This window comes from Coregonus clupeaformis, chromosome 1, assembly GCF_020615455.1.
Source record: "Coregonus clupeaformis isolate EN_2021a chromosome 1, ASM2061545v1, whole genome shotgun sequence".
Lineage (NCBI taxonomy): Eukaryota > Metazoa > Chordata > Actinopteri > Salmoniformes > Salmonidae > Coregonus > Coregonus clupeaformis.
This window is the reverse complement of record NC_059192.1, coordinates 88,288,421-88,312,708: the sequence shown is the minus strand read 5'-3', so window position 1 is coordinate 88,312,708 and position 24,288 is coordinate 88,288,421. Positions and strand designations below refer to the sequence as shown.

At 45.4% G+C, this 24,288-nt stretch overlaps 1 pseudogene; it reads left to right on the top strand.

The window, feature by feature from the left end:
- The first annotated feature begins 21,264 nt into the window (after window positions 1-21,264).
- LOC121571573 lies at window positions 21,265-23,253 on the top strand (annotated as a pseudogene).
- Window positions 23,254-24,288: the final 1,035 nt, after the last annotated feature.

The window sequence follows — 24,288 nt, the reverse complement described above, 5'->3', positions numbered from 1 at the left end:
AGCAAATGTCAATTTACCCCCCCAAAAATGACTGCGTTTCCATCTCTTGAGCTTCTAGTCATGAAATCTATACAGCCTACTCAATCACTTTTTATAGCTACTATTTACAGGCCTCCTGGGCCGTAGACAGAGTTCCTCACTGAGTTCCCTGAATTCCTATTGGACCTTGTAGTCATGGCAGATAATATTCCAATTTTTGGTGACTTTAATATTCACATGGAAAAGTTCACAGACCCACTCCAAAAGGCTTTCGGAGCAATCATCGACTCATTGGGTTTTGTCCAAATATCTCCGGACCTACTCATTGCCACAGTCATACCCTGGATATAATTTTGTCCCGTGGAATAAATATTGTGGATCTAAATGTTTTTCCTCATAACCCTCGACTATCGGACCACCATCTTATTACGTTTGCAATCGCAACAAATAATCTACACAGACCCCAACCAAGGACCATCAAAAGCTGTGCTATAAATTCTCGGACAACCCAAAGATTCCTAGAGGCCCTTCCAGACTCCCTCCACCTACTCAAGGACATCAGAGTACAAACATCAGTTAACAACCTAACTGAGGATCTATATTTAACCTTGTGTAATACCCTAGATGTAGTCGCACCCCTAAAAACAAAAAACATTTGTCACAAGAAACTAGCTCCCTGGTATACAGAAAATACCCGAGCCCTGAAGCAAGCCTCCAGAAAATTGGAACAGAAATGGCGCTCCACCAAACTGGAAGTCTTCCTACTAGCTTGGAAAGAAAGTACAGAGCAATATCGAAGAGCCCTCACTGCTGCTCGATCATCCTATTTTTCCATCCTAATTGAGGAGAATAAGAACAATCCAACATTTCTATTTGATACTGTCGCAAAGCTAACTAAAAAGCATTCCCCAAGAGAGGATGCCTTTCACCTCAGCAGTGATGAATTCATGAACTTCTTTGACGAAAAGATCATGATCATTAGAAAGCAAATTACGGACTCCTCTTTGAATCTGCGTATTTCTCCAAAGCGCAGCTGTCCTGAGTCTGCACAAAACTGCCAGGACCTAGGATCAATGGAGACACTCAAGTTTTGTTATCCTATATCTCTTGACACATTCATGAAAATAGTCATGGCCTCTAAACCTTCAAGCTGCATACTGGATCCTATTCCAACTAAACTACTGAAAGAGCTACATCCTGTGCTTGGCCCTCCAATGTTGAACATAATAAATGGCTCCCTATCCACTGGATGTGTACCAAACTCACTAAAAGTGGCAGTAATAAAGCCTCTCTTGAAAAAGCCAAACCTTGACCCAGAAAATGTAAAAGACTATTGGCCTATATCGAATCTCCCGTTCCTCTCAATTTCTTTTGAAAAAGCTGTGGTGCAGCAACTCACTGCCTTCCTGAAGACAACAAATGTATACGAAACGCTTTAGACCCCATCATAGCACTGAGACTGCACTCGTGAAGGTGGTAAATGACCTTTTAATGGCGTCAGACCAAGGCTCTGCATCTCTCCTCATGCTCCTAGACCTTAGTGCTGCTTTTGACACCATCGATCACCACATTCTTTTGGAGAGATTGGAAACCTTAATTGGTTTACACTGACAAGTTCTTGCCTGGTTTAGATCTTATCTGTCGGAAAGATATCAGTTCATCTCTGTGGATGGTTTATCCTCTAACAAATCAATTGTACGTTTCGGTGTTCCTCAAGGTTCCGTTTTAGGACCACTATTGTTTTCACTATATATTTTACCTCTTGGTGATGTCATTCGGAAACACAATTTTAACTTTCATTGCTATGCGGACGACACACAGCTGTACATTTCGATGAAACATGGTGAAGCCCCAAAATTGCCTACCCTGGAAGCCTGTGTTTCAGACACAAGGAAGTGGATGGCGGCAAATGTCTTACTTTTAAACTCGGACAAAACAGAGATGCTAGTTCTAGGTCCCAAGAAACAAAGAGATCTTCAATTATCGAATCGATCTGACAATTAATCTTGATGGTTGTACAGTCGTCTCAAAAAAAACAACTGTGAAGGACATCTGCATTTTTCTGGACCCTGATCTCTCTTAGACTAATATATCAAGAATATTTCAAGCACAGCTTTTTTCCATCTTCGTAACATTGCAAAAATCAGAAACCTTTTGTCCAAAAATGATGCAGAAAAGCTAATCCATGCTTTTGTCACTTCTAGATTAGACTACTGCACTGCTCTACTCTCCGGCTACCCGGATAAAGCACTAAATAAACTTCAGTTAGTGCTAAACATGGCTGCTAGAATCTTGACTAGAACCAAAACATTTGATAATATTACTCCAGTGCTGTCGCCTCTACACTGGCTTCCTGTTAAGGCTAGGGCTGATTTCAAGGTTGATTTGCTCCTACCTATCGCTCCGATTTGGTCCTGCTGTACATACCTACACGTAAGCTACGGTCACAAGCCGCAGGTCTCCTTATTGTCCCTAGAATTTCTAAGCAAACAGCTGGAGGCCGGGCTTTCTCCTATAGAGCTCAATTTTTATGGAATGGTCTGCCTATCCATGTGAGAGACGTAGACTCGTTCTCAACCTTTAAGTCTTTACTGAAGACTCATCTCTTCAGTAGGTCCTATGATTGAGTGTAGTCTGGCCCAGGGGTGCGAAGGTGAACGGAAAGGCACTGGAGTGACAAACCGCCCTTGCTGTCTCTGCCTGGCCGGTTCCTGTCTCTCCATTGGGATTCTCTGCCTCTGACCCTATTACGGGGGCTGAGTCACTGGCTTACTGGTGCTTTCCATGCCGTCCCTAGGAGGGGTGCGTCACTTGAGTGGGTTGAGTCACTGACGTGATCTTCCTGTCCGGTTTGTCGCCCCCTCGGCTCGTGCAGTGGAGGAGATCTTTGTGGGCTATACTCAGCCTTGTCTCAGGGTTGTAGGTTGGTGGTCTGTTGATATCCCTCTGGTGGTGTGGGGGCTGTGCTTTGGAAAAGTGGGTGGGGTTATATCCTGCCTGGTTGGCTCTGTCCGGGGGTATCGTCGGACGGGGCCACAGTGTCTCCCGACCCACCCTGTCTCAGCCTCCAGTATCTAGGCTGCAATAGTCTATGTGCCGGGGGGCTAGGGTCAGTCTGTTATATCTGGTGTTATTCTCCTGTCTTATCCGGTGTCCTGTGTGAATTTAAGTATGCTCCCTCTAATTCTCCCTCCCCTCCCGGAGGACCTGAGCCCTAGGACCATGCCTCAGCACTACCTGGCCTGATGACTCCTTGCTGTCCCCAGTCCACCTGATCATGCTGCTGCTCCAGTTTCCAATCTTCTGCCTGCGGCTATGGAACCCTGACCTGTTCACCGGATGTTCTACCTTGTCCCAGACCTGCTGTTTTCAACTCTCACTCTCTACCGCACCTGCTATTTCAACCTCTAAATGCCCGGCTATGAAAAGTCAAGTGACATTTACTCCTGATGTATTGACCTGTTGCAACCACTGTGATTATTATTTGACCCTGCTGGTCATCTATGAACGTTTGAACATCTTGGAGAAAACTCTGGCCTTAATGGCCATGTACTGTTATAATCTCCACCCAGCACAGCCAGAAGGGGACTGGCCACCCCTCAGAGCCTGGTTCCTCTCTAGGTTTCTTCCTAGGTTCCTGCCTTTCTAGGGAGTTTTCCTAGCCACCGTGCTTCTTCATCTGCATTGCTTGCTGTTTGAGGTTTTAGGCTGTGTTTTCTGTATAGCACTTTGTGACATCTGCTGATGTAAAAATGGCTTCATATGGAATCATATAGTAACCCAAAAAGTGTTAAACAAATCAAAATATATTTTATATTCTTCAAATAGCCACCCTTTACCTTGTTGACAGCTTTCCACACCCCTTCTTTTTTTTGTTGTCATTTAGCAGACGCTCTTATCCAGAGCGACTTACAGTTAGTGAGTGCATACATTTTCATACTGGCCCCCCGTGGGAAACGAACCCACAACCCTGGCGTTGCAAGCGCCATGCTCTACCAACTGAGCTACAGGGGACTCTTGGCATTCTCTCAACCAGCTTCATGAGGTAGTCACCTGTAATGCATTTCAATTAACAGGTGTTCCTTCTTAAAAGTTAATTTGTGGAATTTCTTTCCTTCTTAATGCGTTTGAGCCAATCAGTTGTGTTGTGACAAGGTAGGGGTGGTATACAGAAGATAGCCCTATTTGATAAAAGACCAAGTCCATATTATGGCAAGAACAGCTCAAATAAGCAAAGAGAAATGACAGTCCATCATTACTTTAAGACATGAAAGTCAGTCAATACGGAAAATTTCAAGAACTTTGAAAGTTTCTTAAAGCGCATTGATGAAATTGGCTCTCAGGAGGACCGCCACAGGAGTGGAAGACCCAGAGTTACCTCTGCTGCAGAGGATAAGTTAATTAGTTACCAGCCTCAGAAATTGCAGCCTAAATAAATGCTTCACAGAGTTCAAGTAACAGACACATCTCAACATCAACTGTTCAGAGGAGACTGTGTGAATGAGGCCTTCATGGTCGAATTGCTGCAAAGAAACCACTACTAAAGGACACCAATAAGAAGAAGAGACTTGCTTGGGCCAAGAAACACGAGCAATGGACCAGTGGAAATGTGTCCTTTGGTCTGGAGTCCAAATTGGAGATTTTTGTTTCCAACCGCTGTGTCTTTGTGAGACGCGGTGTGGGTGAACGGATGATCTCCACATGTGTATTTCCCACTGTGAAGCATGGAGGAGGAGGTGTGATGGTATGGGGGTGCTTTGCTGGTGACACTGTCTGTGATTTATTTAGAATTCAAGGCACACTTAACCAGCATGGCTACCACAGCATTCTGCAGCGATCCCATCTGATTTGGGCTTAGTGGGGCTATAATTTGTTTTTCAACAGGACAATGACCCAACACACCTCCAGGTTGTGTAAGGGCTATTTTACCAAGAAGGAGAGTGATGGAGTGCTGCATCAGATAACCTGGCCTCAACCCAATTGAGATGGTTTGGGATGAGTCGGACCACAGAGTGAAGGAAAAGCAGCCAACAAGTGCTCAGCATATGTGGGAACTCCTTCAAGACTGTTGGAAAAGCATTCCAGGTGAAGCTGGTTGAGAGAATGCCAAGAGTGTGCAAAGCTGTCATCAAGGCAAAGGGTGGCTATTTGAAGAATTTCATATATAAAATATATTTTGATTTGTTTAACACTTTTTTGGTTACTACATGATGTGTTATTTCATAGTTTTGATGTCTTCACTATTATTCTACAATGTAGAAAATAGTAAAAATAAAGAAAAACCCTTGAATGAGTAGGTGTTCTAAAACTTTTGACCGATCGTGTATATGACAGTGTTATAGATCCGCCTCCCCTTACAGCCCTTTTTGGAGTACTACCCATAGGCACCCCCCTGTCAAGAATTCAGTCGGACACTGTTCTTATACAGTGGGGGAAAAAAGTATTTAGTCAGCCACCAATTGTGCAAGTTCTCCCACTTAAAAAGATGAGAGAGGCCTGTAATTTTCATCATAGGTACACGTCAACTATGACAGACAAAATGAGAATGTTTTTCTCCAGAAAATCACATTGTAGGATTTTTAATGAATTTATTTGCAAATTATGGTGGAAAATAAGTATTTGGTCAATAACAAAAGTTTCTCAATACTTTGTTATATACCCTTTGTTGGCAATGACACAGGTCAAACGTTTTCTGTAAGTCTTCACAGGGTTTTCACACACTGTTGCTGGTATTTTGGCCCATTCCTCCATGCAGATCTCCTCTAGAGCAGTGATGTTTTGGGGCTGTCGCTGGGCAACACGGACTTTCAACTCCCTCCAAAGATTTTCTATGGGTTTGAGATCTGGAGGCTGGCTAGGCCACTCCAGGACCTTGAAATGCTTCTTACGAAGCCACTCCTTCGTTGCCCGGGCGGTGTGTTTGGGATCATTGTCATGCTGAAAGACCCAGCCATGTTTCATCTTCAATGCCCTTGCTGATGGAAGGAGGTTTTCACTCAAAATCTCACGATACATGGCCCCATTCATTCTTTCCTTTACACGGATCAGTCGTCCTGGTCCCTTTGCAGAAAAACAGCCCCAAAGTATGATGTTTCCACCCCCATGCTTCACAGTAGGTATGGTGTTCTTTGGATGCAACTCAGCATTCTTTGTCCTCCAAACACGACGAGTTGAGTTTTTACCAAAAAGTTCTATTTTGGTTTCATCTGACCATATGACATTCTCCCAATCCTCTTCTGGATCATCCAAATGCACTCTAGCAAACTTCAAACGGGCCTGGACATGTACTGGCTTAAGCAGGGGGACACGTCTGGCACTGCAGGATTTGAGTCCCTGGCGGCGTAGTGTGTTACTGATGGTAGGCTTTGTTACTTTGGTCCCAGCTCTCTGCAGGTCATTCACTAGGTCCCCCGTGTGGTTCTGGGATTTTTGCTCACCGTTCTTGTGATCATTTTGACCCCACGGGGTGAGATCTTGCGTGGAGCCCCAGATCGAGGGAGATTATCAGTGGTCTTGTATGTCTTCCATTTCCTAATAATTGCTCCCACAGTTGATTTCTTCAAACCAAGCTGCTTACCTATTGCAGATTCAGTCTTCCCAGCCTGGTGCAGGTCTACAATTTTGTTTCTGGTGTCCTTTGACAGCTCTTTGGTCTTGGCCATAGTGGAGTTTGGAGTGTGACTGTTTGAGGTTGTGGACAGGTGTCTTTTATACTGATAACAAGTTCAAACAGGTGCCATTAATACAGGTAACTGTCACGCCCTGGCTCTGGGACTCTGTTAGGTTGAGCCAGGGTGTGTAGTTTCTATGTGTTTGGGTTATAGGTTCTTTATCTAGCTCATGTGTTTCTGTGTTGGCCGGGGTGGTTCTCAATCAGAGGCAACGAGTGTCAGCTGTTGCTTGTTGTCTCTGATTGGGAACCATACTTAGGCAGCCTGTTTTGCCACAGTGTTTGTGGGATCTTGTTCCGTGTATGGTTTGTGTCTGTTACCTAGGACTTCACGTATCGTTTTGTTTCGTGTGGTGAATCAAAATAAAGTATGTTCACTCATCACGCTGCGCATTGGTCCACTTCTATCGACGATCGTGACAGAAGATCCCACCAAAACTGGACCAAGCAGCGTGTCCAGGAGCCAACGCCAGAGGTAACTCTAGCGGATATCCACCTTGACTGGGTCAAGCAGCGTGTCCAGGAGCCAACGCCAGAGGTAACTCTTGCGGATATCCACCTCGACTGGGTCAAGCAGCGTGTCCAGGAGCCAACGCCAGAGGTAACTCTAGCGGATATCCACCTCGACTGGGTCAAGCCACGTGAGGAGGAGAGAGGTTGGACTTGGGAGCAGAGGAGGGAGAGTCTGGCGAGAGCCATGGAGGCCATATCCACGGGGGAGAGACAAACCCCCCAAAAAATTAGGGGGGGGGGGCTCACACCGTGGACGATGGGGCTGCTGGAGGCAGATAAGGGGCGAGTTAGTGGACGAGGAGAGAAGGCCACCGGGTTACGGGAGCCATTGGCGAGTAGAGGGAAGGAAAATGTAGAGGCACGGCGAGAGGTACTGAGGTGTGTTGCCAGTCCGGTCCGGCCCGTTCCTGATCCCCGGGTAAGGCCAGTGGTGTGTGTTCCCAGTGCGGTCCGGCCTGTTCCTGTCCCTCGCACCAAGCCTATGGTGCGCGTCGCCAGCCCGGCCCGGCCTGTTCCTGCTCCCCGCACCAAGCCAATGGTGCGCGTCGCCAGCCCGGCCCGGCCTGTTCCTGCTCCCCGCAGCAAGCCAATGGTGCGCGTCGCCAGCCCGGCCCGGCCTGTTCCTGCTCCCCGCGCCAAGCTAATGGTGCGCGTCGCCAGCCCGGCCCGGCCTGTTCCTGCTCCCCGCAGCAAGCCAATGGTGCGCGTCGCCAGCCCGGCCCGGCCTGTTCCTGCTCCCCGCACCAAGCCAATGGTGCGCGTCGCCAGCCCGACCCGGCTTGTTCCTGCTCCCCGCACCAAGCCTGTGGTGCGCTTCGTCAGCCCGGTTCGGCCCGTCCCTGCTCCCCGCACCAAGCCTGTGGTGCGCGTCGTCAGCCCGGTCCGGCTCGTTCCTGCTCCCCGCACCAAGCCTGTGGTGCGCGTCGTCAGTCCGGTCCGGCTCGTTCCTGCTCCCCGCACCAAGCCTGTGGTGCGCGTCGTCAGTCCGGCACAGCCCGTGGTCAGGTACCGGTCAGCTGCTCCACATCGGAGCCTAAGCATTCCGCTCCACCGATGTCCAGTCCAGCTCCAGCCAGCGGGGCCAGACCGGACCAGGGGCGCTACGGAGGGTGGTGGTCAAGCCCGGAGCCGGAACCGCCTCCGAGGAGGAATGCCCACCCGGCCCTTCCCTGTTCGGTTTATGTTTGGCGCGGTCGCAGTCCGCGCCTTTGGGGGGGGGGTACTGTCACGCCCTGGCTCTGGGACTCTGTTAGGTTGAGCCAGGGTGTGTAGTTTCTATGTGTTTGGGTTATAGGTTCTTTATCTAGCTCATGTGTTTCTGTGTTGGCCGGGTGGTTCTCAATCAGAGGCAACGAGTGTCAGCTGTTGCTTGTTGTCTCTGATTGGGAACCATACTTAGGCAGCCTGTTTTGCCACAGTGTTTGTGGGATCTTGTTCCGTGTATGGTTTGTGTCTGTTACCTAGGACTTCACATATCGTTTTGTTGTTTTGTTTCGTGTGGTGAATCAAAATAAAGTATGTTCACTCATCACGCTGCGCATTGGTCCACTTCTATCGACGATCGTGACAGTAACGAGTGGAGGACAGAGGAGCCTCTTAAAGAAGAAGTTACAGGTCTGTGAGAGCCAGAAATCTTGCTTGTTTGTAGGTGACCAAATACTTATTTTCCAACATAATTGGCAAATAAATTCATTAAAAATCCTACAATGTGATTTTCTGGATTTTTTTTTCTCTCAATTTGTCTGTCATAGTGTCACACTGTTATGTTGAGCCAGGGTGTGTAGATCTATGTACTCTATTTCTATGTTGGCCTGAGTGACTCCCAATCAGAGGCAACGAGTGTCAGCTGTTTGCTGGTTGTCTCTGATTGGGAGCCATATTTAAACTGTCGGTTTTTCCTTTGTTTTTGTGGGTTCTTGTTTCAAGTTGGTTGTGTTTGACCGTGAACTGTCACGTTACCGTCTTTGTTGTTTTGATCGTGTTTCGCTCAATAAAGAGTATGTTTGCCTGCAACGCTGCGCCTTGGTCCTCATCTCTGGTTGACGATCGTGACAGAAGAACCCACCAAGACAGGACCAAGCAGCGTGAAGAGCAGAGAGGTTGGTCTATGGAGCAGTGGAGTAAGAGTCTCGACTGGGCCAAGCCAAGTGAGGAGCAGAAAGGTTGGACTTTGAAGCAGTGGAGTGAGTGTCTGGCTAGAGACATGGAGGCCTGGTCCAAGAGGAGAGCCGCCCAGAAATTTTTTAGGGGGGGACTCACGACGTGGACGTCGGGGCAGCAGGAGGCCGCGATAGAGCAGTCCAGCGGGTCGGCAGAGGAGGCCGCCAGGTTACGGGGGCCACTGGTGTTAAAGGGGAAGGAAAGTGTAGAGGCACGGCGAGAGGTACTGGGGTGTGTTACCAGTCCGGTCCGGCCCGTTCCAGATCCCAAGGTAGAGCCAGTGGTGTGTGTCCCCAGTACGGTCCGGCCTGTTCCGGCCCCTCGCACCAAGTGTACGGTGCGCGTCGCCAGCCCGGTCCGGCCTGTCCCTGCTCCTCGCACCAAGCCTACGGTATGCGTCGCCAGCCCGGTCCGGCCTGTCCCTGCTCCACGCACCAAGCCTACGGGGTGCGTCGTCAGCCCAGTCCGGCCTGTCCCTGCTCCACGCACCAAGCCTACGGTGTGCGTCGCCAGCCCAGTCCGGCCTGTCCCTGCTCCACGCACCAAGTATACGGTGTGCATCGTCAGCCCGGTCCGGTCCATTCCTGCTCCACGCACCAAGCCAGGGGTGCGTATCGTCAGCCCGGTCCGGCCAGGTGCTACTCCACGCACCAAGCCAGGGGTGCGCATCGTCAGCCCGGTCCGGTCCATTCCTGCTCCACGCACCAAGCCAGGGGTGCGTATCGTCAGCCCGGTCCGGCCAGTTGCTAATGTAGTGTATTGACAATATGATGGTGTTAAATGTTTTTAAATGGAACTGAAAGAATGTTGATTTTTGGTATTAAGAGGGAAGGTTTTAGCGTGACGTCACATATGACAGACAGGAAGTGTCTTGGAGACTGGGGATTGGTCAGAAGAGGTCAGTTTCATTGTTTATAAATAAGGGGGTGAGGCGAGGAAGACGGCAGAACGGCCATAGCAATCTGGGGAGCCGTTCTCCGGACATCGCGAGTCTGTACCTATGCTGTAAACTCGTGATCTTAATAAAAACCTCTCACACGATGCAGCATAACGGACTCTGTGTTGACGGCAATAATTGCCACCACTCATCATATACGACACTACTTCACGCACCAAGCCAGAGGTGCGCATCGTCAGCCCGGTCCGGTCCATTCCTGCTCCACGCACCAAGCCAGGGGTGTGTATCGTCAGCCCGGTCCGGCCAGTTGCTACTCCACGCACCAAGCCAGGGGTGCGCATCGTCAGCCCGGTCCGGTCCGTTCCAGCTCCACGCACCAAGCCAGGGGTGCGTGTCGTCAGTCTGGCTCCGGCCAGCGGGGCCAGACCGGACCAGGGGTACTTTGGGGGGTTGGAGAGGGAGTGGGGATCAGGCCCGGAGCCGGATCCGCCGCCAAGGCGGAGTGCCCACCCGGTCCCTCCCCTGTGGTATTTAGCTGGCGCGGTCGGAGTCCGCGCTTTTAGGGGGGGATACTGTCACGCCTTGGCTCTGGGGACACTGTTATGTTGAGCCAGGGTGTGTAGATCTATGTACTCTATTTCTATGTTGGCCTGAGTGACTCCCAATCAGAGGCAACGAGTGTCAGCTGTTTGCTGGTTGTCTCTGATTGGGAGCCATATTTAAACTGTCGGTTTTTCCTTTGTTTTTGTGGGTTCTTGTTTCAAGTTGGTTGTGTTTGACCGTGAACTGTCACGTTACCGTCTTTGTTGTTTTGATCGTGTTTCGCTCAATAAAGAGTATGTTTGCCTGCAACGCTGCGCCTTGGTCCTCATCTCTGGTTGACGATCGTGACACATAGTTGACGTGTACCTATGATGTAATTTACAGGCCTCTCTAATCTTTTTAAGTGGGAGAACTTGCACAATTGGTGGCTGACTAAATACTTTTTTCCCCCACTGTATAGGCTACGTATTCTAAAAGTCAAATTCAATCAATCAAATTAATTTATAAAGCCCATCAGCAGATGTCACAAAATGCTTATACAGAAACCCAGGCTAAAACCCCAAAGAGCAAGCAATGCACAGTGGTGGAAAAAGTACCCAATTGTCATACTTGAGTAAAAGTAAAGATACCTTAATAGAAAATGACTAAAGTAAAAGTGAAAGTCACCCAGTAAAATTCTACTTGAGTAAAAGTCCAAAAGTATTTGGTTTTAAATATACTTAAGTATCAAAAGTAAATGTAATTGCTAAAATATACTTAAGTATCAAAAGTAAAATTAAAAGTAAAAGTATAAATCATTTCAAATTCCTTACATTAAGCAAACCAGACGGCACGATTTTCTTGTATTTTAAATTTACGAATAGGCAGGGGCACACTCCAAAACTCAGACATAATTTACAAAAAAAGCATTTGTGTTTAGTGTGTCCGCCAGATCAGATGCAGTAGGGATGACCAGGGATTTTCTCTTTAAGTGCGTGAATTAGACCATTTTCCTGTCCTGCTAAGCATTCAAAATGCAATGAGTACTTTTGGGTGTCAGGGAAAATGCATGGAGTAAAAAGTATATAATTTTCTTTAGGAATGTAGTGAAGTAAAAGTAAAAGTTGTCAAAAAATATAAATAGTAAAGTAAAGTACAGATACCCCCAAAAACTACTTAAGTAGTACTTGAAAGTATTTTTGGCAATGCAGATGTGTTGGAAAAAATTGGTGACATAAAGGGTGGTTTCTGTGAGAATTACAGGCAAGGGGCGTTTTACCCTGGGGCCATTTTACCCCAAGACACCCTAAATCAAGTAATTACAGCATGTTTGAGAGGTAGACACTGTAGGACTAATGCATCACAAGAGAGCAAACCACAAAGGACCATGAAATACCTTAGGATCATTATAAATTCTACTGACAGTTTGCAGAGAGATTAGGTGGTAGGCGGGACTGGAGAGCACCTGGTGTGCGCGCTCCTGCAGCATGCGCTCGCTCAACTGTTTGGAATTAATCAAACAGGCTATCACATTGAAGGGTAGTGCAATGTCTGTTTTTTTCTCTATTCAAACTAGCGCTGCATCCATCCACCGAGTCTGTTCCAACACAAGGACGTAGATGGTGGTCATCATCCGTGCTGCTCCTGTGTAGTTCTTGGGATTCTCCGCAATCATTCCGAAGCAATTTATAGAGGAATAGTCTAGGTATAGTACAGTATAGGATAATTCAACGAGCCGTTCCTGTTCTTTCCTTCTGTTTTGCTCTTCTTTGGATTTGGCTGCTGGTGCGCTTCGAGCTTCGTGTGTCCGGCGATATGCTGGTGTTCTTCCAACACCATTAGATGTAACAACGTCACGGTAAAGTCTGTTCGGATGAGCGAAAGGGGTCCAAGACTGTAAGTGATGAATTTTACATCTGATCTGATTAGTATTTTGTCGATGGACATGGTAACTCGAATTGGTGTGCATTTACGCACGGGTCAAATAAATTGCAACCACAGACCATGCAAATAAAATGTTCAATAAGAATAAATCAAAGCTTAAAGATAAGGCATGTATGGTGTTTTAAAAAGCACAAGTGTTAACTTCTAGCATTACTTGCCTTGATGGCCTACTTTCAGATGACGTAGCCTATAATTGATCCATTACAGGTAACATAATAACATTTGCCACTGCCTCTCTTTCCATTGTACGGTCCACATTATATTCCAAAGCCTTGAAAGTCTACGAAAACTTAAGCTAATTTTGCGTTGATTTAAATCCAACATAGAACGACGCACAAGCTCATTTACCAAGAAACTCAAGCTATTGCTCCAGATGCCTTTCTCCAGTCCTTGGTGGCTGACTAAGATAAATTATGTTCTGCTGTTTCATCCTCAAATCCCTAAGCTATAAAACTCTATATGGCCAATGACTGTGTCTGCTGTCGTTGTGAATTTAGAATGACTTGATTTGGATATGGCTAAATGCTGGATCAGTAGTAATTCTCACAAAACCTGAACAAGCACTGCACAGGGCCACCCCCAGGTGGTGAAGGTAGGAAACAACATCTCCACTTCGCTGATCCTCAACACTGGGGCCCCACAAGGGTGCGTGCTCAGCCCCCTCCTGTACTCCCTGTTCACCCATGAATGCGTGGCCAAGCACGCCTCCAACTCAATCATCAAGTTTGCAGATGACACAACAGTAGTAGGCTTGATTACCAACAATGACGAGACCGCCTACAGGGAGGAGGTGAGGGCTCTGGGAGTGTGGTGCCAGGAAAATAACCTCTCACTCAACATCAACAAAACAAAGGAGATGATCGTGGACTTCAGGAAACAGCAGAGGGTGCACCCCCCTATCCACATCGACGGGACCGCAGTGGAGAAGGTGGAAAGCTTCAAGTTCCTTGGCGTACACATCACAGACAAACTGAAATGGTCCTCCCACGCAGACAGTGTGGTGAAGAAGGCGCAACAGAGCCTCTTCAACCTCAGGAGGCTGAAGAAATGTGGCTTGGCACCTAAAACCCTCACAAACTTTTACAGATGCGCAATTGAGAGCATCCTGTCGGGCTGTATCACCACCTGGTACGGCAACTGCACCGCCCGCAACCGCAGGGCTCTCCAGAGGGTGGTGCGGTCTGCCAAATGCATTATCGGGGGCAAACTACCCGGCCTCCAAGAAACATACAGCACCCGATGTCACAGGAAGGACAAAAAGATCATCAAGGACATCAACCACCCGAGCCACTGCCTGTTCACTCCGCTATCATCCAGAAGGCGAGGTCAGTACAGGTGCATCAAAGCTGGGCCCGAGAGAATGAAAAACTGCTTCTATCTCAAGGCCATCAGACTGTTAAATAGCCATCACTAGCACATTAGAGGCTGCTGCTGCCTATTGAAATCACTGGCCACTTTAAGAAATGGAACACTAGTCACTTTAATAATGTTTACATATCTTGCACTACTCATCTCATATGTATATACTGTATTCTATTCTATAATATTCTACTGTATCTTAGTCCATGCCGCTCTGTCATTGCTTGTCCATATACATGTATATTTTCATAAATTCCATTCCTTACTAGTTTTGTGTGTATTAGGTGTCTGTTGTGAAATTGTTAGATATTACGGCACTGTCGGAGCTAGAAGCACAAGCATTTCGCTACACCCGCAATAACATCTGCTAAACACGTGTATGTGACAAATAACATTTGATTTGATTTACAGGTGATGTTTGTGACGTTTAATAATATGTCATTGCAAGTGACTTATAACTAATATTTCAGCTTGGGTGACATACAGTCTAACTACAATGGTGAAACGTCACCATCTTGACTTATTCTACTGAGAACATGTTGCCAGGTAAAGTAATGAGGCTATGTTGTGAATATATGAAGGGGACTGGCTGAAATCAGGAGGGTGCTGTATGTCAGATGTGTGCTGTTTCTGGTGTCATATTAACTTTTGTTTTGCAGCTTCATTAAGAACACACGGAGCCTGGTGCACATCGCTTGAAGGACGTTCAACAACCTTCCTAAGCTGCGTTATCTCTGAACATTAAGAGATACCAGATACCATACTACACAGATGTGGCTATATGTACAGTATGTATGTCACACTATGGCCGTGCCCCAAACGGCACCCTATTCCCATTATAGTCCACTACTTTGTGTTCCCTCTATAGTCCACTACTTTGTGTTCCCTCTATAGTCCACTACTTTGTATTCCCTCTATAGTCCACTACTTTGTATTCCCTCTATAGTGCACTACTTTTGACCAGGGCCCAGGGCAGGATTACCAAACAGGCCCCCAGATAGCATATGATAGCAAAATGTGTAGAATTGCAGGAAAATAACTTTAAAACTTTAAAACTGTCTCTCAGCCTCATGGCAAAATGTGTGCCCCGGTGCCCCAAATGTGGTAGTCCGGCCCTGCAGGGCTCTGATCAAAAGTAGTGAACTATCGAGGGAATAGGGTGCCATTTGGGACGCAGGCTATCTCTGTCTGCATAGTGAGGGCTCCTTCCTCCCCTGATAATGCTACTAGTCTGGTTTATTCATTCACATACTTTATCATACTGCGCTACCACGTACATGTTGACACTTTGACCTCACACTAGTTTATTTCAATTCAGTTCAGTAAATATTTATTGTTCCCAGAGGGTACAAAACATAGAAACCATATGATACAGCATATATAAGGGATGGGAAGACCTTGGTAAGGTAGTGCAAATACGTTATTATTAAATTATGATGTAATATAAAGATATTCTTGTTATGCATTAACAGGAGTATATCAAACACTGGGATAATGGTGTTTCCTGACAGGACATCTATCCATTCTCTGGAACCTTGGAACCAACATTTTGTCTTGTACGTATGTGAAGGAAAAATGGGTGCATCAACAACAGGAAAAGAGATGCAGCCTTGTCCAGAAGAGGTAGCGGCGCGACACTCTCATTACATTTTTATTTTATTAGAAATTAATTAAAAACACTGATGTTATGGTCATGGTGGACCTTCATCAGGCAGACTTGTAAGTATGGGTCAGTGATTTTGAAGGGCTTGTCTGATGAAAAGTAAATAGAGGCCTAAACAGTATTATATCAACTTAATCCAAAACTTGTCTTACAGGGATATCTGTAACAACCTGTCAATATCAGAAAATGCTTTTGTTGGCATGACAACTGAATACACTGCAATGTAAGTACTGTGTTATTATAATGAGTATTTTTCCAATCCAATGGACCGTATAGTCATAAGAACCTGACGTGTGGAAATGACATTGGCTATACTGAATGACATTTAAAGTCACTAACTCTCATTATTGCTTACTCAGGATCTGGGATCTAGGCCTAAAAGCCAATGGTGTTAACATTGTTTTCTCTCTATTCCAGGAACCTGTTCAACAACGGCATTAGAGAAATATAAGACTACGCCTTTAATGGGACTAAGCTAAATAAATTGTACTATTCATTTTTTAAATTATTCAGATTTTTTTCAGCGGGTGCTGCAGCACCCTCAGCACCCCTAATTCCCACAACTATGCTGGTGGGAGGAGCTATAGGTGGACTGGCTCATTGTAATGGCTGGAATGGAAGACATGGAATGGGAAACTCATCAAACATATGTTAGACTCCATTCCATTTATTCCATTCCGACCATTACATTGAGCCCGTCCTCCTATAGTTCCTCCCACCAGCCTCTTCTAATTTACACCTGGGGCGAGTGTCACAGGAGGGATCTGAACCTGGGTCTCCCATGGGAGAAACCAGCATCTTAAAAGGAAACTGTATTTTGGGCCGAGGGACACAGATTCCCGCTATGCGAGGGATATAACTAGTAATGAAGTGGGCTATACCTGGTAGAAGTTTGGAATGAATGAGACTAATCCCATGCATTGTTCACAGAGAGTATTAATTACCATTACAGGATGTAGCTTGAATAATACATGTACGCAGTAATACGGGAAATTAGAAACAGAAAAAGTGAAATTGATTCCAACATTCTATTATCAACATACCTAGATAAGGGCGCATGAGGTTCTCATGTAGGGGGAAAGCTGCATCTCCCAGGAAAACATGAGATAATAAAAAATAAATCAAAACAACCGTCCCACTCCTTCAGTCACATTCAAATCACATCAGGTGCCTGTGAGGGTGGAGCATTCATCAACATGATTCCTTGTAATGCCTCTGCAAAAAAGTTCCTGAGTCCCAAAAAACGCTCAGCCGCATTCACAATGATGCCTATTTTCTCCTATTTCCTCTCCGTTTGTGCTGTGCAGTTGATAACCAAAGTAATAAACGCTAGGAGTCCATGTTCTTAACATGCAACATGTCAGAATCCCCCTGTTGACAAGGAATATTATCTGGTGTCTCTACTCCTACTACCATTACTTCTTCAACTTCACTCTTTTCTTCCAGTCTTCTCAACGCCTCCAGATAGGAGACATTCTGGACAGCCCTTATTCACCACCTCTGTCTCCTTCACCCTAACAGGACACTTCAGGAATTCGGGTGCATGTTCACCACCACAGTTTCAGCATTTAGTCTCAGCTGGCATATAATACTCCTCATGTCTACATACACTTGACACATTACCAAATCATTTACATTTATCACACTGCATGGGTTTGGGCACGAAGGCTCTCACAGGGTATCTCATATAACCCAAATACACGTGAGAAGGGAGAGACTCTTCACCAAGCAGGTCAGTCATTGTGCACCAATCACTTGATCCAATCTTCACGTATATCCTTTGCATTTACTTCTAGCACCACCCCAGAGATAACACCCTTAATAGACGCCCTGCTATGAAGATCCACACACCACCTATTCTAATCACCACTCCAGAGATAACACCCTTGATAGATCCACACACCACATATTCTAATCACCACTCCAGAGATAACACCCTTGATAGAGCCACACACGACATATTCCAATCCGATATCTTCTTGAGGTGCAAAGCTCCTTCTGTTCCATAGAAACACTAAAAAACTAAATAAGCCTACTTGTCCTTATTCTCATCCAACACATCCACCAGAGACTTCAAACGGATCTCCCAGGTAACATCGATCCAAAACCCTTATTCCAACCAAAAAAGACTTAGAACAAGGTTTGGATTTACTAGCTTCCACTTCACTTCTCTTATTTCCTTCTGCGTTCTCCACTGGAATCCAATTCCTCTCACGCTCATCTCCACTCAACACATCATCCGATTCAAACGGAACATCCGCTTCCGCCATTTTCCTACTGCCTACAGCTTTCAAATAAGGTCGAGTAAACTCTGAAGAAACAAAGCACTCAATGTGTGGTGATCCAGTCAAATGTCTCTCTGTGTACACTTTTATTCTCCCACAAGTATCTTCCTTGTTTGGCCGTATATGGTTATTACCAGCTAATCACCCTCTACTGTCCCTGGGTAATATTGCAGCTTTACCCATTTTATTTCTGTTTTTCAAGCGAACGTCTTTTTAGGAAGCATGCGAGCACACTGTTCGGTTCGAACAGAAGAATACTGACGCCTTTAGTCTCTAGGGCATGGGTTAAAGACAGTGTAATCTGGGAGTCTAGGGCATGGGTTAAAGACAGTGTAATCTGGGAGTCTCTAGGGCATGGGTTAAAGATAATGTAATCTGGGAGTCTAGGGTATGGGTTAAAGATAATATCATCTGGGAGTCTAGGGCATGGGTTAAAGATAATGTAATCTGGGAGTCTCTAGGGCATGGGTTAAAGATAATATCATCTGGGAGTCTAGGGCATGGGTTAAAGATAATATAATCTGGGAGTCTCTAGGGCATAGGTTAAAGATCATTTAATCTTGGAACCCAAAACCAAATTGTGTGTGCTGTCCAGCTAGCAGTTTAACGCGAGACTAAATATATTGTATCTCATTTGAGGAGGATACAAGATACATGCTGTATGTTTGGTGTATGTCTACGGCTATTATGTTGCGGTGAGTTGGGCCTCTTGCTGCCTGTCTCCAGGGGAACTGCAACATGGTCATGCTTTGATCTTGTGCTGTTGTGCTTTGGGAAAACAGTCCGAGATTCTTAAGACATTATCACAAAACAGTTGGCTTAGAGCAGGGGTGGGCAAACCTTTTGGCTCAAGGGCCACATTGTTTTTGAAACCAAGTGAAGGGCCACATACTATCTGCGTGATAAAACATGTGAAGCCTTTATTGATTTTCACATTGACACACAACTACTAGTGTACTGTAGGTGTACATATGCTTGCAGAACAATTTACCCTTGTACATTCTCTACCCTTGTTTTTTGTGAACACATTTTTCATAAAATGTTCACAAAATTGATATAATTCATAACATAACAGACACAGTCAAACACACACACACAGATCCTGCATCTCTACCGTTGTAAAGTACAATCAAACTTACAGTCACAATATGCAAACTTAAAAATACATATATATTATATGACTGGAGACATGCAAATGTAACAGCAGATGTGTTACTGTACGTCTCAGTGCGGCACTGTGATGTTTATTTTATTTTACCTTTATTTAACTGGGCAAGTCAGTTAAGAACAAATTCTTATTTACAATGACGGCCTACACCGGCCAAACCCGGACGACGCTGGCCCAATTGTGCGCCGCCCTATGGGACTCCCAATCACGGCCGGTTGTGATACAGCCTGGAATCAAACCAGGGGGTCTGTATTGACGCCTCAAGCACTGAGATGCAGTGCCTTAGACCGCTGCGCCACTCGGGAGCCCGAGTGGGCGCGATCAGTGCGGCCAGTGTCAGAAAATGAGCGAGAGACCGGCTGCTCATTTGTCTGGAGAACAACATAAGTTTGGCCTTGAATGCTTTCACATTGGAATACAGTTAATGTGCAAAAACACATTTACATCGTTCAGATGCCCCAATATGTCCACACCAAAAGCAAAGTCGCCCAGCCAGTCTGTGTCTTTCAACTCTGAGAAGTCGTCAGCTTTACCAACCGTATCAAGGAACATACCTATCTCCCCTCTCAGTTCCCACACATGGTCGAAATACTTTTCCCAGGCTTAGCCAGCGCACATTTGAATGGTACAAGTCTTGGTGCTCTGCCTCTGTGTCATTGAGCAGCTGAATGAACTGACGATGGTTAAGCCCCCTTGCCCATATAAAGTTGAAAAGTTTTACAACCACTTTGACAACATTTTCCAGCTTTAACACACTTTTACACAGGGATCTGTACACAATTCCCGGAAGCTGAAAATGTCCCAGTTCTTCCATGGCCTGCATACTCACCAGACATGTCACCCATTGAGCATATTTGGGATGCTCTGGATCGACGTGTACGACAGCGTGTTCCAGTTCACGCCAATATCCAGCAACTTTGCACAGCCATTGAAGAGGAGTGGGACAACATTACACAGGCCACAATCAACAGCCTGATCAACTCTATGCGAAGGAGATGTGTCGCGCTGCATGAGGCAAATGGTGGTCACACCAGATACTAACTGGTTTTCTGATCCACACCCCTACCTTTTTTTTTTTTTAAGGTTTCTGTGACCAACCGATGCATATCCGTATTCCTAGTCATGTGAAATCCATAGATTAGGGCCTAATGAATTTATTTCAATTGACTGTTTTCCTTATATGACCTGTAACTCTGTAAAATCTTTGAAATTGTTACATGGTGCGTTTCATGTTTTTGTTCAGTTTATCTGTGCCATCATGGGCAGTGCCATTGTGGACTTTCTTGTGGCAAGTGTGCCATCTATCCATCTCTGGCTCCAAGGTGATTTTGAACATGGGAAGAAACAATTATTTAATTTACCTCTATCTCCTCTAGGGATTATCCAATCAATGAAGCATGACATAATGGATCTAGGTCTTCGTATTGTGATGACAACAGTCCATCTGAAAAGTCAGGTTTATTTTACTTCTTCGTTTACTACTATTTTATTTCAACTCTGAGTTCCGAAAAAACTATTAATTACATAATGGAATTGCTATGATACAGATTCGTCCATTTTGTGAAGGTGCCCTATTTGCCTACTTCCTCATTTGTGTAATGCATATTAATCATCTACTGAATATGGTCGTGTTCCCCTGCTCAGACTTTGCATGCATCAACCAATGGTTGCGTGCCACGTTATCGTCTGTGTCGTCGACTGACAGATTGCTATTACAGTTGATGTGGTTAGCTGATACTTAAATACCAGGCATCAGCAGCGTCTGAGCAGAGGAACGCGCACTATGACTTTTTAGGGAGCCTAATTAAACGATCGGATTGGAAATGTCACCACCTGTCTGACCTAAAGACTGATTTTACACAGGCAAGCTAATTGTTGTTTCACTAATTTATATTTTGACCAAGCAGAACAGCTCTTTTGCTAATCATTTGGGTTTTTCTATTTAGCTAATGCATTTGTTTTCAGGGAAAAATAAATGTCAATATAATTATACATTCATAAAACCTTTGTCTACTCTTTACCGCTATCTCTTCCTGTACCACCAGGTCTCCAGGTGTTATGGTGGAATCGTCATACTGGTGCAAATACCTGCAATACCTGATTATGTCCTACAGAGGTTTGGATTTCCAGTATCCAGAACTAGGGTTATACTGTCAGACAAGACCAACCCTACAGTGCACACCAGAGGCTGATGCCTTTAACCCATGTGAAGACATAGCAGGTAGAATCAAGAATTTCTTTGCTCAACTCTTTGGGTGCAGGGTTAAGAATACAAACTGGGAAAGGAAAACCCTCACTCACTGTGGTATTTGGAAGTTTGAATGTTCTTTGTCAGCCATCAGAGTTCAAACAAACGGACATGTGACAGCGTTGAAAGAACAGTAGACCTGATGCACCCATATTCAGAGATGACATCACTGACATACTGTCTCATGTTATTTTACTATTGTTTTACTGTTATTTTACTATTGTTTTACTGTTATTTTACTATTGTTTTACTGTTATTTTACTATTGTTTTACTGTTATTTTACTATTGTTTTACTGTTATTTTACTATTGTTTTACTGTTATTTTAGAGAACCTATTGTTTGTATCTTTCTCACTTTTTATTAATGTAATTATGTTACACACCTTGAACTGCATCTTTTGTAAGAAATGTGTTGTTTGATTCAAGTTTGATTGATTGAGTTTGACTGCTTTTCCCTTGTTAATTCCAGATTTCAGTTTCCTCAGAGTCGCCATCTGGTTCATCAACATCCTGGCGATCGCCGGCAAACTGACGGTCCTCCTCATCTTCTTCTTCAGTCGCTGTAAACTCACCGTACCGCGCTTCCTTGTATCACCTGGCCTTCGCCGACTTCTGCATGATTGCTGCCGTCGACCTCCGCACCCGAGGCCACTACAGCGAGCATGCCATCGATTAGCAGACGGGGGCGGGTTGTAACGCGGCGGGCTTCCTGTCTGTGTTTGGCGGGGAGCTATCGGTGTATACGTTGTCGACTATCACTCTGGAGCGCTGGCATACGATACCTAATGCCTTGCAGCTGGAGAAGAGGGCCTGGTGCAGGCTGCTGGCATCATGGCTGGAGGGTGGTTGATCTGTCTGGGAATGGCCATGCTCCCCCTGGTGGGGGTCAGTAGCTACAGCAGGGTATGATATGATATACTGTATACTATAAAAACACACCAGAACTATGGACGGCCGAGCGTACCTAGTTCTTCTTACCAGAATATCGGCCGACACTTTCTGTTCATTTTCCAACGATTCTACATGTTGAATCCACGCAAATAGTCACCACTAGTCGCACCCAGGAGGTGGTCTCTATAAAACACCACAGCGACAGGAAGTGATGGCCATCCATTGTTTTCACTATAACACACCGCGGCGACGATGGCCGTCCATCATTCTGGGTAGTTCTTTACTTTATTGTCCCAGAGGTGAAAATTGGTAAGGAGGGGAAAATTGTTTAAGACACTTTTTCTTCAATACTGCTGTATACATTTAACACATATAAACAATAATTAGCTGTATATTCCAGGTGAGCATGTGCCTTCCCACTCATCTGGCCCTTCATCTTCCTGCTCCTCCACTTCAACTTCCTGTTGGTCTGCGTCTGCTACATCCTCATCTGGCTGTACGGAACCCACAGTTCCCCGGCCGCAGCGCAGACTGTCCTAATTTTCACCTACCTCCTCTGCATGGCACCCATCTCATTCTTCGCTATATCCGAGGCCTTTAAGGTTCCGCTGATTACCGTCACCAACTCCAAGATACTCCTGGTGTCTGTTCTTTCCTGTGCCAACCCTTTCCTCTATGCCATCTTTACTAAGGCTTTCAGGAAGGATGCCTATCTGTTACTGAGTAACATGGGCTGCTGCGAGAGTAAAGCTAATATGTACCGGATGAAGGCGTATTGCTCTGAGAATGTGGTGAAGAGTAGTTCTGGTTCTTCTGGGAACAAGGGCACTCTGCGTTGTCCAACACTAAGGATGGACCCTCTGCCATCGCAGAGCCGACAGCTTAGGGCCTCTTTACACTACACTACTTTGATGACACAAACTAGGTCCAGGAGAGATTCTTGTGTAGTGTAAAGAGACGGATCTAGATTCAAATCTCTCTTTAAGAGATGTCTCCCACACTTCCTCCCGAGGTAGTGTGGGAGACATCTACACCACATACCCCCCTTTGAGTGGCAGAGTGGAAAGACATCGGCTCTCCCACACCACACGTCCCTGTAAGAATGACCTTAATACCAGTAGACAACATTTTTGCTCTATTAGCCAAATTGAAAATTAAAGGCTTTTAAAATATCCACACATTTGTGAATCATTGCATTAACCAAGTGCCGCTCTGTCATTGCTTGTCCATATATGTACTGTATATATTCTTAAATTCCATTCCTTACTAGATTTGTGTGTATTGGATATATGTTGTGAAATTGTTAGATATTACTTGTTAGATATTACTGCACTGTCGGAGCTAGAAGCACAAGCATTTCGCTACACACGCAATAACATCTGATAAACACATGTATGTGACAAATAACATTTGATTTGAAGTGTGCAACACTGGCTGCGTTTAGACAGGCAGCCCAATGCTGATATTTTTTTCACTAATTGGTATTTTGACCAATCAGATCAGCTCTGAGAGAGCTCATGTGAAAAGATCTGATGTGATTGGTCAATCAGTGGAAAAATATCAGAATTGGACCGCCTGTCTAAACGAAGCCTACAGTGAGGGAAAAAAGTATTTGATCCCCTGCTGATTTTGTATGTTTGCCCACTGACAAAGCAATGATCAGTCTATAATTTTAATGGTAGGTTTATTTGAACAGTGAGAGACAGAATAACAACAAAAAAATCCAGAAAAACGCATGTCAAAAATGTTGTAAATTGATTTGCATTTTAATGGGGGAAATAAGTATTTGACCCCCTCTCAATCAGAACGATTTCTGGCTCCCAGATGTATTTTATACAGGTAACAAGATGAGATTAGGAGCACACTCTTAAAGGGAGTGCTCCTAAACTCAGCTTGTTACCTGTATAAAAGACACCTGTCCACAGAAGCAATCAATCAATCAGATTCCAAACTCTCCACCATGGCCAAGATCAAAGAGCTCTCCAAGG